At 43.3% G+C, this 12608-nt stretch overlaps 1 protein-coding gene across 1 annotated transcript in view; it reads left to right on the top strand.

The window, feature by feature from the left end:
* Positions 1 to 9559: 9559 nt before the first annotated feature.
* Positions 9560 to 12608, top strand: part of LOC126356221 (choline transporter-like protein 1) — a 442973-nt gene continuing 439924 nt past the window's right edge. The window contains exon 1 of the mRNA XM_050007038.1: positions 9560 to 9665. The gene's annotated coding sequence lies outside the window, so the exon portion shown is untranslated. The remainder of the gene's footprint in view (positions 9666 to 12608) is intronic.

The raw sequence follows: 12608 nt of genomic DNA on the forward strand, positions 1-12608 counted from the left end.
TCAGTCTGGAAACGCGCGACCTCTGCGGTCGCAGGTACGAATCCTGCCTCGGGCATGGTTGTGTGTGATGTCCTTAGGTTAGTTAGGTTTAAGTAGTTCTAAGTTCTAGTGGACTGACTACCTCAAATGTTAAGTCTCACGCTGCTTAGAGCCATTTGAACCATTTGATCGTTATGGATATCTGGGCCTTCATAAAGCCCCAGAGAAACTGTACCACTTTATTTCAGTCTTCGCACAACTTCCGGCATGAATGACAAGGCATTTAACTTCTACAGTCAAAGGGAGTTCCTGAAGCAAACAGTTACATGCCCAACAGACATGCAAAGTGAACAGAAGGAAAGAGGAAGAAGACATAGAAACATTTAAATCCCTGGTTTTCCTGCCATAGTTGTGTGGTAAATGTGCCATCAAAGATAGGATGGATCCTACCAAGCTCAAAGTGAGAGTGATTTTTCACCCTTCACCGAAGGCTGCAGCACTATTGGGTTCCATCAAGATGGCTTGATGCTACATAAGACTGGAGTTTACAGGATCCTCTGTGAGTGTGGTCTTTCGTATGTCAGACAGATGACTAGTACAGCTGATGAAAAATGCACGGAACAGCAGATGTACGAGGTGCAACAATAAAGTAATTAGACTGATGTGAAAAAAATGTTGCTTACCGTTTTAGTCAAGTTTAGTGTTGTCTCCTTCAAAGTAATTCCCTTCTGATTGCACACACTTTCACACTTTTTCCAGCGCTTCTGCCATTGATGGTAACATTTCTGGAACTCATCTTCTGTGATATCCTCCGAGACCCTCGTCACAGCGTTTTGGATATCTTGTGTTGTTGGAAAATGGTGTCCCTTGACCTCCGTTTTGACACTTGCAAATAAAAATAAGTCGCACGGAGCGATATCTGGTGAATAACGTGGCTATGGTAGTACTGAAATTTGTTTTGAAGTTAAAAATTGCTGTATTGACAGAGCAGCATTATCGTAATGCAGAATCCAACTATCAGCAATATTGGCATGGACACGAAGAACTCTTTTACGAAGTCTTTCTAAAATTTCATGTAGTAATATTGGTTAACTGTTTGTCCAGGAGTCATCCACTCATTATGAACAATTCCTTTGGAATCAAGGAAGCACACAAGCATGCATTTCACTTTTGACTTTGACATGCGAGCTTTTTTAGGTCGGGTGATTCCTTTGAGCACCATTGCGAACTTTGGCGTTTTGTCTCGTACGGAAAAAAACCAACTTTCATCACCAGTGATAATATGGGTCAACAATTCTGGATTGATTTCCGTTTGCTCTAACAGATCGGCTGCCACATTTTTCCATGTTTCTCGCTGATGTGGTGTGAGATTTTTGGGGTACACTTTTGCACAAATATTTCTCATACCAAGATCTTCAGTTATTATTAGACAAACCATTTCTTGATTGGTGTTCAGTTCTTCTGCAATCATTTTCACAGATAATCTTCGATCAGATCGTACGAGTTCACGCACCCTGGCCAAGTTGAAATCTGTCCGTGAAGTTGATGGTCGGCCACTGCGGTCTTTATCTTCAACATTCGTTCTGCCTTCACTAAACATTTTATGCCAACGAAAAACTTGAGCTCTTGAGAGAACGTCCTCTCCAAAAGCCTTCTGAAGCTTACCGTAAGTTGTCGTCGCGTTTCCACCCAATTTAACGCAAAAAGTAATGGCATACCGTTGTGTAATATTATGCGGTTCCATTTCCGTGACGAGAGATACAAACACGTGTTAACTTATTACAGCACAACTCACGTCTGAGCAGTTGCATCGATGTGCCGCTTGGGCTAGAAGCAGCTTATAGACCAAGGTCAAAGATATTGTGCCTAGTAACCCTACAGGGTTGCCACATCTTGCAAAGAAAATCAGTCTCATTACTTTATTGTCGCACCTCGTATCCCGGCTCTTACAGCCCTATTAATTGGCTGTGATAGAGAACTGCATTGACACTCATCACTCAATGGCGCACGAAAATGTCGAAGTTCTAGCGTCGGCTTCATCTTTCATAGGACTCGGTGGCGGAAAAAGCTGTTGAGATTCGCTTGGTGGAGAATTGAATTCATAGAGATAGCAGTGTGAGTTCGCAAAAATCGTGGAATCCCTTGCTTTCTTTAATAAACTCGCTAAGACGTCGCCACAGCGTAACTTGTGTGTCAGTGGCCGCATTGTACAGAGGAGAGGTCTGCGGATTTAAAAGAACGGAGCGAGGGCTGTAGCGTTAATCCGTCGGCACATTCGGAAGGTGGTCGAAATATATATGGCGAAATATTAGCAGAAATGCATAGATCTTACACGACTGTACGCCCAAAATTTAATGGATCATTCAGACATCACTTAGAAATGATCCCCAGAAGAGTTCGAAGCGTCATAAAGGCGAAGTGTGAACACACCTCCTATTGAAGTCCACTAATAGGTGTCCGGGCACGTTTGCTCAGGTAGTGTACATCATGTGGCTAAAGAGACAAAATGACTCTGATATTCAGATGAGATTATTTTGCATGGTCAGCACGACTTATTGACGAAACAAGGAAACTGGCTTAGGAAAACAAAGATGTGGGTATCCGAATTTACACGCAAGCGAGAAACGCGTGTAGGTGGTGCATTATCATTGGACTGCAGCTACAGCCTTGCTTAGCATTGTTCCTGCAACGTATAGGTACGTCGGTTATTGCTTTTCACTGGCTTCTAATTGTATTTAAAGCGGGAATTGAAAAGCAAAGCAACAACTACCGACGGGCAAGATGGGGAAAGTGGTAGAGCACTGCAGTGACACTCGTCACTCAATGGCGCATGAAAATGTCGAAGTTCTAGAGTTCTTAGTGAACTGAGACAGTTACGTTACTAATTTTTCGCATTTCAATAATTGCTTTACCTAAGGTAGTGCCTCGTGTCTGTAGTGACATATTCCATACGGGCAAGGATTTTAGCAAACTACATACGGAATGTAATGTTAATACAGCACGATTCATGTAATGTTAAATGTATGAGCGATCTATCACATAGGGTACTTAATAACATCTGCAGTGTAGTATGTTGGAGAGCAGACTGTGCAATAAAGAGAAAAACGATTTTTATTTCTTTTGTTCTTACATCGTAAGCTCCTAAAATAACAGTGATACATCTGTGATAATATTACAGTTACCTTGAATGTAAGTCACCAGAATGATCCGGTCTTCCGTATATTTTTAATTTTACATTAATCAGTGTTATACCTACATTTTCATGGTTGTTTACTTCCAAGGAAAATTATTGCTCTCCTCCTTTCTAATAAAGAAAAAAATCTCGTGCCTCTTGATTCCGTTTCCACCAGATATAAGCAAGTAATGAATATGCCAGCCTTCCCACGTCCACAGTTGGACATTTGACGGCTTCGTCAATTTTCTACCAAGCGAGTGCCCAAGTGTCGAGCACGCAAACCGAAAGACCGACAGAGAGTGGAATACTAGCGAACACCTGTAAATTTGAAACGAACAGAGCCAAATGCTGTTTGTTGCTGTTATATCAAGTAAAACCTATGTGGCGATTATTAGGACCAAAATACAAAAGCACAGCATTCGTACGGTTAGCACGCTACGCTCGTTCACTAGTTGTCTCTTCCACTCCTTCCAGTACAAATGCTTGTTGTCAGGTACAAGTGGACGGTAACGAACACTGGCGAATTATCAGCAAATGCTCGTTTGCTTGTATTCGCTTCCTTCAGCTCAAGTGTAAACGAGGCTTAACAAGCAACTAGCAAAGCCGGCATTGCTTCGCAATTGCTAAATATGTGTGGGAATGGAATGTACTTTCTAATCTCCCTAGCCCTCACTCTCTCTCCATCACCGCCTCCTCCCACCCTTTGTCCATCCCCTCCTCCTCCCCCGTCCCCTGTTCCTCTGTCCCCTCCCTATCTGTCATATCTTTCTTCCCCATCCCTCCCTCCATGTCCTCCTTCTCCTCCAGCTCCTCTTGCCCTCTCTCACTGACCTTGAGCACTGTTTATTACTATTGCAAACGAAACATTAATGGGGGACTGGGAATGAGTAAATGAGTTGAGATCACTGTTATGGGGTACATGAGAGAGATCTCTCCAGCAACTGGGTCCATAAGGAAACACTCTAATCATAAGCCGATAAACCACAAATACAACTTTTCCAATAAACGAGTTTTACAATTGACAGTGGGAAAGAAAATAAAACAGCTTATCGTTCTTTATATAATTTTTGTTTAAAGTTATGTATAGCCTACAGAGAGACAATGTATGTGGCAGAAACAATGTCTTGTTATTTAAATGCTCTTCCAACGTAGTTAAAACCGACAGCTAGAAAGAAACCGAAACCGCACCTTCTCACAGTATAGACAGCGCTTTTCTTCTCAGAGGCGGTTTTAACAGAAACCATAACATCGTCGTTTAAAAAAACATATAGCTTATGTTCATCTGATTTCCACCTGGCGCCTCAGTTGGACCAGCGTTCGTGCTGGACGTGCAGACCGAGTGAGACGACGCTTCATCCAGTCCCAAACATGCTCAATGGGGGACAGATCCGGAGATCTTGCTGGCCAGGGTAGTTGACTTACACATTCTAGAGCACGTTGGGTGGCACGGGATACATGCGGACGTGCATTGTCCTGTTGGAACAGCAAGTTCCCTTGCCGGTCTAGGAATGGTAGAACGATGGGTTCGATGACGGTTTGGATGTACCGTGCACTATTCAGTGTCCCCTCGACGATCACCAGAGGTGTACGGCCAGTGTAGGAGATCGCTCCCCACACCATGATGCAGGGTGTTGGCCCTGTATGCCTTGGTCGTATGCAGTCCTGATTGTGGCGCTCACCTGCACGGCGCCAAACACGCATACGACCATCATTGGCACCAAGGCAGAAGCGACTCTCATCGCTGAAGACGACACGTCTCCATTCGTCCCTCCATTCACGCCTGTCGCGACACCACTGGAGGCGGGCTGCACGATGTTGGGGCGTGAGAGGAAGACGGCCTAACGGTGTGCGGGACCGTAGCCCAGCTTCATGGAACGGTTGCGAATGGTCCTCGCCGATACCTCAGGAGCAACAGTGTCCCTAATTTACTGGGAAGTGGCGGTGCGGTCCCCTACGGCACTGCGTAGGATCCTACGGTCTTGGCGTGCATCCGTGCGTCGCTGCGGTCCGGTCCCAGGTCGACGGGCACGTGCACCTTCCGCCGACCACTGGCAACAATATGGATGTACTGTGGAGACCTCACGCCCCACGTGTTGAGCAATTCGGCGGTACGTCCACCCGGCCTCCCGCATGCCCACTATACGCCCTCGCTCAAAGTCCGTCAACTGCACATACGGTTCACGTCCACGCTGTCGCGGCATGCTACCAGTGTTAAAGACTGCGATGGAGCTCCGTATGCCACGGCAAACTGGCTGACACTGACGGCGGCGGTGCAGAAATGCTGCGCAGCTAGTGCCATTCGACGGCCAACACCGCGGTTCCTGTTGTGTCCGCTGTGCCGTGCGTGTGATCATTGCTTGTACAGCCCTCTTGCAGTGTCAGGAGCAAGTATGGTGGGTCTGACACACCGGTGTCAATGTGTTCTTTTTTCCATTTCCAGGAGTGTATTATCATTAAGCGCATATACAGTCTGGTCCGAAAGTCCTGTCACATCCCTCTCTTTGATCATAATGTGTCTTTATTCATTTATTTATTTCGAGCATGTCATAGCAGATGTGTGACAAACGTTGATACATTACGTTCCAGCTTGTTTCGTCATCCAGAAACTTCAGTGTGGGCACCAACACTGTGGCGGCACAAAATGATGCGCGCCAGGTCCTGTGTGAAATTTTTCTGAAGCGCAGGTCGTTTCGCGACTTGCTGTTTAATTATTCCTCACAGAGAATTGTCACATCTGGAGGCCACTCGATCGGCTCTGGCAGATGCACTGATCCTCTCCCTTTCCACCTCTGGAGTGACTCCTAAATAAAGAATTCTCGAACACAGAGAGAGTAGTGGACATGACTTTCATCTTTTTGAAGCCAACTGTCAGCAAGAACGCTCAGTCTCAGCAGCTCTGTACTAAACTATTCATGCTACGTTCACAAGTAAGAATTTGATTTACTGCACCGTCAAAGAATTACGGCCCTATGAGGTGCTTACTGGACATTGCAGCCCAGATCATAGCATTTCATGGATTATTCTCTAACTTTTCATAATAATATGGGTTTTCCTTGTTACAGAAAACAATACCACTATTACAAAAAGATCGATAAACTGCACATTCGTCTGAGTAGAAAACTTTTCCCCGCTTTGGGAACGCCACAGACACATCGAACAACTTTGAACAAGTTTCATGTCTTCGCCGCATGTCCTCATCACTCAATTCGTTTACGAATATTGGCCTCAAAGATTTTAATTCCAGATCTTTTTTGATGTGTGTCAGCATAGTCGTTTTTATAATTACAAGTTCAGTAGATCGTTTCCACAATGATTGTATGGGAGATTTGTCCACAGAATCCGTCACTGCAGCGCATGTTTGTTGTCGCGTTGATGGTCGACCTTCCTCTTTCCATCCATAATGAATGCGGTTCTGAAGAGTTTCTCTCGTCATCGAATTACCGTTCGCTTTGGTGGAGCTTCTTTATGGAATCGTGCCGCAAAATTCCGTTGTACATCTCTCACGGTTTTCCCCGGGTGTGCCCATGTTCTTACCAAGACACGTTCTTCCAATGTAGGTACTTACGTCCGCCATCTGAGAAGAAAGAAAAGACGTGTGGAGTATAAATATATATCATGACCAAGACAGGTGGGGGAGGAGGGGATGACAGGATTTTCGAATCAAGAGAAATCAGAGAGGTTTCAACTTATGCTGTAATTTAATATTCAACATGAAAAAAAGAAATCCACAATTTCTACACCAATGTAAGTCCCGTGCGCAAAATAACTAGATGTTGAAGAGATAAACTTTTTGACGTGGCAGTTGTTCGTGAAAGATTTCACTTTTCCCACAAATCACTTATTAAGATTTTCATAACTACGCCGATTAGTTTCAAGCAAAACTATACTCTATGTTGGTCAATTTAACGCTTAACTATGAAAATCCAGACAAAAATCCATTGTGCAAATTTGACGGAGTCTGGTTTCCGCTCCGCTCATCATTTGATAAAAAAAAGGGAGCGTACAGTTTTTGTACTGATATCGCATGTTTCAGTTTCCGATTCACTGTGCTCGCGCAGTGATAGAAATAAATGAACTCTTTTTACGTTGTCTGTTGTGGCGTCCCCGCACTCCAACCGCGTACTGATATTGTCGACGCCGTAGAGCTGCTACTGCCACAGCCCTCGCAGTGGAGTTGGGACACGATGCGCGATGACGTAGGTCCCCGTTGCCGAACGGGAGACAGAAATGCGAACTCGTACGATGGATGCTTCTTCTGATTTAAGATTGAATGATTCATTGCCCGGATATGCAGTAGTTGTTAAATCTTACGTCATCCGCATGGTACTCACCACCAATTGTGATGAATTATGAGTCTTCTCGTACGTTGTTGGCTCGTTGCTATGGAGTTGTTGAACCTGTATGAAGTGAGATCCACAGATACTCTTTGATGACGTTTGAGTGAACCTACGCCGTAATGTTAAAAAAAAATGTTTCAAAGTTCTCTTTTCAATTAATGACGTAGGTATTTTGATATTCAGATTAAATTGTCCCTGCTGAACAGTCGTTGGTTAACTATCATTGATTAAATCACTTAATAATGTAGTCCACACTTGATATTTCAGTTGGAACGAACAGTTTATTGTTCCTTGGCCACTAAATACTTTACAACTTTCGCACCACACGCACACGCAGTTAGTTGGTAAAGTCAGTTCTATTAAAATTAAGTTTCTTGACAATTACGACAACTTGACTCTTCAGCGTAATTGTATTATCTTCGTGAAGTCGTGTAATTGTGTCCTACTCGAGACTAATTGAGTGCAGTCCTTTGATATACTATCCACTCTTCTTTTAGTTCCAACTATTTGCAAGTTATGCACGGTTAAACGCGTCTATCAGTTGCTATCTCTGCTTAGAAAATCAGTTTCCAAAGTTCGTGAATCACGTCACGCAAGAAACACTTCTGAACGCAAAACAATCTCGTCGTGTTCCGTACTCTAAATAACTAAGACAAGAATTGTTCTCGCACGTCTTTACAGGACGAGAGCCAGCAAGCGACTTCTTCTGTGAAAGAGTATTGTAGGCGCATTCAAAAAGTTATCTCTGACTAACATTACCTGGGACTTAGCTTTCAAGATATTAATTGCAATTATCACTTGGATATTTGCCCATTAATTAAATCTGAGGTTTCTTCCTCCTCTTTTCATAACAAAAACTCTCATCATCATCATCATTTAAGACTGATTATGCCTTTCAGCGTTCAGTCTGGAGCATAGCCCCCTTATGAAATTCCTCCATGTTCCCCTATTCAGTGCTAACATTGGTGCCTCTTCTGACGTTGAACTTATTACTTCAAAATCATTCTTAACCGAATCCAGATACCTTCTCCTTGGTCTGCCCCGACTTCTCCTACCCTCTACTGCAGAACCCATGAGTCTCTTGGGTAACCTTGCTTTTCCCATGCGTGTAGCATGACCCTACCATCTAAGCCTGTTCCCCCTGACTGCTACATCTAAAGAGTTCATTCCCAGTTTTTCTTTGATTTCCTCATTGTGGACACCCTCCTGCCATTGTTCCCATCTACCTAGTACCTGCAATCATCCTAGCTACATTCATATCCGTAATCTCAACCTTGTTGATAAGGTAACATGAATCCACCCAGCTTTCGCTCCCATACAACAAAGTTGCTCGAAAGATTGAACGGTGCACAGATAACTTAGTCTCGGTACTGACTTTCTTCTTGCAGAAGAGAGTAGATCGTAGCCGAGCGCTCACTGCATTAGCTTTGCTACACCTCACTTCCAGTTCTTTCACTATGTTGCCATCCTGTGAGAATATGCATCCTAAGTACTTGAAACCGTCCACCTGTTCTAACTTTGTTCCTCCTATTTGGCACTCAATCCGTTTACATTTCGTTCCCACTGACATTACTTTCGTTTTGGAGATGCTAATCTTCATACCATAGTCCTTACATTTCTGATCTCAGTTATGTATAATGTTGTTGTTATCAAAACTTCGTGGTGTTAGCTTATCGGCAAAGATGTAGTATTTGCCAAGATAACTCTTCCCTACTTCATATTATGATATTCTGTCTTAATTGACTTTAAGGGGTCTTTGGGGTGTTATACTGTACTTCTTATTAGTGTACCGCTGTGTATTATCTACACTGATTGGGGCAGTTTGTTTATTCTGAAGTGATCTGTAGTGTGCACTTTGCGAGCAAATCAAGACTGGACGGATGTGTCTTGTACAATAGGGTTAGTAACGCGGTGCAGTGGGGACAGGGAGGGGTTGTTTACGCGGAAGGACAGGCGTCGCCTGCGGCAGCCTGCAGCTGGGGGGCGTGGCCGCGGGTTGCAACTGTCCGCCGAAGGCCGCGCGGCGCTCCCGTCGGTTTGCGCAGAGCGCTGAGGTGCTCTGGTCAGTGCGCGGCCGGCTGTCGTCGCGGAAGGAGGGAGCGGGAATTACGACAAGCCGTCCGGCGCGGCGTGTGCGAAGCGTGTCCACTGCGGCGACCGCCGGCAGCCAACAGGTAGGGACCACCTCCCGCGTCCACGTGCTCGCCGCAAATAGCCTCACGCTTCCGTTCTTCATCCTGTTGCACGTCCGGCAGCGCCGACTGAACTCTCTGAAACGCTGTCACAACAATGCCACTCATCCTTCAGAGTGCGTCTTTCCGGAGAACGTCTTGTCACCCAGTGTGTGAAATACCGACTTCTGTTTATCACAAGCGAGAAGTACTACAGTATTCTCCATGTGGGAAAGCATTTACGTGGATTCGTTAACCTAAGAAATCTTTTTCTTTGCACGCATCATCTCAGAAAAAAATAGTACTGCATCGTATTTAGACTGGACGTTGTATAAATGTCGCGCTGTAAACTACTTCTTTCTTTAAGTATTCTTAGGGAACTAAGAAGTAAAATAATGATATGGTTACTCAGAAAAGTCCGTGATATGCGTCTTCTAAATCTGCCAGTTATCGGTGGTGGTAGGTGACATCGACTACTAAGGACGTACCTAACCATATCAGAAAAGAAAAATTTCCGCAAATCGAATCTCGCATTCTGCCCCGCCAGACACACCTGTATCGATTTAGTATCACTTCGAAGAGAACTAAAAAATGTAATGGATACTGACTAGTAACAAATGTACTCCGAGGCAACTGTCGTGTGATCTCAAAACTACACAGCACCCTTCTCACGTCTTGGATACGATATTTCCGACAACCATGTTTCTTCTGCAGCTGACTCCATTCTACCTCAAAAACACTACGAATTCGTCGTTTATTTTCTTTACATTCTCTGCAAAAATATTTCCTTCAAATTCCTTAAAAATAATTATTTTTCTTGATCTACCAATTATATGGCGTTCAATATCGTTCTAATTTTCTCCAGTAAACTGCGAAATACGATTACCAACTACTCTACCTCCCCTTGCATTACTTTGACGTTCGCCGTTAAAAATATTCTGAGGGTCATGAAGCTTCACCCAGTACTCAGAGGCCTCCGCTCCCAGAAGATCATCATGGAACATGAATTATAATCCCCGATACCGTAGCGCCTTCTGTATCCACATTAAACTGTAGCGCTCCCATTCGGTCTTGGATAAATGACTGTTTCTAATACGAGGGCGTGCTGACAAGTAATCCCCCCAATTTTTTTGTGAAATTCTTAAAGCTTTTTGAATGAAAAAAACCTTTATAAACATTTTACATCTTTATTCTTCATGTCTGCATTTTGCAGCCCAGTGCCGCTAGAATTGTAGAGCGAAACATGGCAGTGTGTAGCGTAACTACGTCGGTGCATGAGAAACAGCGTGCTGTAATCAAGTTTCTAAGCTCAGAAGAGTTCGTCCACAGCACCACAACGAAAGACCACGCACAAGCGCTGCGACACCTGCAACAATCCGACGTCTTGGGTTCTCTGTCGTCGATCATCTTCCACATAGTCCCGACTTTCCTCATCCGATTTTCCTCTGTCTCCAGTACTTAAAGAACACCACTTTGACAGATGCGAAGCGGTGCAAGCAGAGGTGAGGTTGTGACTCAGACAACAAAGTCACAACTACAGTATAAATATACTGATTTCTCGCTGGGAGAAGCGTAGTCGTCACCAGCTCACTGTATTGAGAAATAAATAAACAGACGTGAAAAATGAAGATGCAAAATGTTAATAAAGATTGTCTGATTTAAAAGCTTGAAAAATTGTCACACAAAAATTCGGAGACATTACTCTGCAGCATTTCCTCATAGTCCCCATAACCTCTTCTTACGTGTCAGCGGCCGTGATTACGAAGGATTGTGTTCTCATTTATTTTTTTCGATTACTTGTTTTACGGTGCTAGACAGAACTACTTCTGTCCTAACCTTTCCTTCCGACGTGTTTGTCTAGCGTGAAGGTAATAGTCGCCCTTGTGTTCTATTAGGAGCCTACCTTCAAACGACGAGGCTTTCTCAGTTTCTTATTAAAAACTCCTGTCTTAGATATTGTGGAATTTCAAATAAACCTTTCTCTAGGTGGAGCAGCAACTTCTTGGTATTTCCGTAAGATCTCTTGCTTGCAAGGAACAACATAAAACATTTAAAATCAGTAACTATTGTATCTGATTAGGTTAAGTATAAAAGAAAAAATATAGCGCATATGGGCTTATGGGCGTCCAAAGCAAATCAGTTCGACAGTATGTGAGAAATGTATGCGTTCAATATTTTACTAATTTAATGCATGTACTGAAGCACATCAGAATAATATGTCGTAGAGTTTGTACACAATACTGGTGTTATTTAATAAAATAACAACACCATTATTAGTTAGAAAGTCTGCGACTTCTTATCCCATTGTTATTCAGTAGAAGGATTGATTTTAAAAGACTGAAAACGTACATTTCTCACATTATCGAATTTATTACATTTGGTGGGCGTATACACGCTATATTTTGTAAATTTAGTCATTTACTGTAATCAGATAATAATTTTACGTAATTGTAACCATGCGTATCTGCTGCCTTTTACAAATATTGACGCAATAAATCCCGTTGAAGCACGTCCTGAAAACAGAATTCGAAACGAGTCAGCGGTTTGCAGTAAAACTGGAAAGGAAACACGAATTGTGGTTGTTTTGTTTTTGTAAATACAGAAATTACATGGGTACTTTGGTGCTGAAAACGGTTTTCTTCAGCAGCGAACTAAAAATGCATATTTAAAATGCCTCTCTTGGCACCATACTGATTTTAGGTTCCGTTCTGGGCACCAAACCTATCAAAATGTTTGTAATTTTGTGACAAACTGCCTGTTCTCTCATTTTTTTACCATTCTTTCCCCCCATCTCGACGTGAATTATTGCTGCTTGTAAGTGATCAAAAACATGGAACACATTCCTGATATAACTTTATTGTTCCAAAATTGTATAGCTTCGATTGAAAGCCGGTTTCCTATGTTAACTACTGCGAACCAGAAGGCACTATATGGAGTAAGGTTGAG

This window comes from Schistocerca gregaria, chromosome 3, assembly GCF_023897955.1.
Source record: "Schistocerca gregaria isolate iqSchGreg1 chromosome 3, iqSchGreg1.2, whole genome shotgun sequence".
In the NCBI taxonomy this organism is placed as follows: Eukaryota; Metazoa; Arthropoda; class Insecta; order Orthoptera; family Acrididae; genus Schistocerca; species Schistocerca gregaria.